Source organism: Panicum virgatum, chromosome 8N, assembly GCF_016808335.1.
Source record: "Panicum virgatum strain AP13 chromosome 8N, P.virgatum_v5, whole genome shotgun sequence".
In the NCBI taxonomy this organism is placed as follows: domain Eukaryota; kingdom Viridiplantae; phylum Streptophyta; class Magnoliopsida; order Poales; family Poaceae; genus Panicum; species Panicum virgatum.
The window spans coordinates 44,794,259-44,795,833 of NC_053152.1; the positions used below are offsets into that span (position 1 = coordinate 44,794,259).

Below are 1,575 nucleotides of genomic sequence, written 5' to 3' on the forward strand. Positions count from 1 at the left end.
ATAATAACCATACTTGTATTTTCGTCCTCACCAATAAGACAATATACATCACCTAGTACTATCTGTTTATAATTCACACGAATTGTCCATTCCATAGAACAAGAACAGTCGTGCCTACAAACATAGGATAATTCAGAACCTAAGCTAAAATCTCTAATCTCTAAATAAAAAGGAAATCAAATATATTGTGAATTGCATGAGGAAAACAAGAGGAAGCATTACTGATCCACTTGTTGACGATTTTACAGATCGACAGGATAATACCTGGCGTTGACAAATTTATATTGCTGACTGCTGCTTCGTCGAACCTTGCAGTGCAAATCAAATTCATTAATCATTATTGGACCAATCATTCACTTTCATGACACGTTCGAGAGAAAGAAAAATATCACTTTCCTGATAGTGAATAATTGAATCATGTAGTAACTTTCTGATTATTCTGCATCATATGGCAATTTGCAAAACATTATAAAAGGTTTCCTAGCTACCATATGCTCACATCATAATAATCAGAGAAAAGAGAGCAGAGGTTGTCACGAGCTGACGAGCAGCAGAAAAAAAAATCAGAAGAATGCTCATGTTTGAACAAAATCACATGATCAAAGAAAATAAGCCCGAATGGAGCTCAATGGCAGTGGCTTCTGATCATGTGATTTAAATACTGCACCTTGTTGCGGGTGGCTTGGACCCCAAATGGGGCGGCGAGGAGGAAGACGAACTGGCACCCGACGATCACCGACGCGAAGGTGGCGGCATTGAATAGCCGCAGCCGTTCGGTCGTGCTGGGGACCAGCTGCTGCAGCATCCCCGCCTTCTCCTCGTCTCCTACACGGCCACCAGATGAATCCAATTTCAAACCAGGCAAGCATGAACAATAGCCGATCCACTCCTTTGCTCGGATCAAAGTGATGAGCTGCCATGGAAACGGTGAGCACGCGCACCTGTGTTCCCGAGGGAGGCGTGGACGGTGTAGCCTCTCTCGAGGAGAGCCAGGAGCCGATGAAGCCAGCGCCTCCGGTGCCTGCACGTGGTGGAGCGGCAGGGGGCCACACCGCCTTCCCCCCGGGCCGCGCCGCGTCTATGCGTGGTGGAGCTGCCGCGCTCGTGCCGCAGGGGGGCCGCGCCGCCTTCGCCGGGAGGGAGCTTGCCTGTGGTGGCCTTTTCGGTGGATCCAATCGAGGCGGGTACCGAGCACGGCAGTGAGCGCGCGGACCCGGGAGAGGAAGGCCTCCCTTCCCCGCGCCACGTCCTCGCGGGGTCGATCCCCAGTTCCTACGCCGCTTCTCCAAGCGTTGGGGGCGCCACCAATGCGTGCGCGGCCACGTCGAGCGCGTGCACGGCCGGAGCAGGCGCGGCGCCCACCACACGTCGCCGTCGACCCCGAACATGAACAGCCGCGGCGCTTGACTTTCTGGGAGGGAGCGCTAGGAGGGGAGGATGTCACGGCTGATGTTTGAAGACAGTTTGCCTACTTTACGTATTCGTATTTCCTTTACATATGGTGTCTGATTGAACTTCTGTAAGGTGGGCCCGAGGCCAGCGTGCGTGAGTTGGCTTATAAGCCAAGGCATGTAA

The 1,575-nt window shown here is 51.9% G+C and overlaps 1 long non-coding RNA gene across 1 annotated transcript; it reads right to left on the minus strand.

Moving 5' to 3' along the window:
- On the minus strand, positions 1-1,575 carry LOC120684468. The gene is made up of 3 exons (XR_005679310.1): positions 942-1,575; positions 668-825; positions 1-308 (listed from the first exon to the last, which is right to left on the minus strand). It is a non-coding gene; the product is annotated as an uncharacterized LOC120684468 (long non-coding RNA).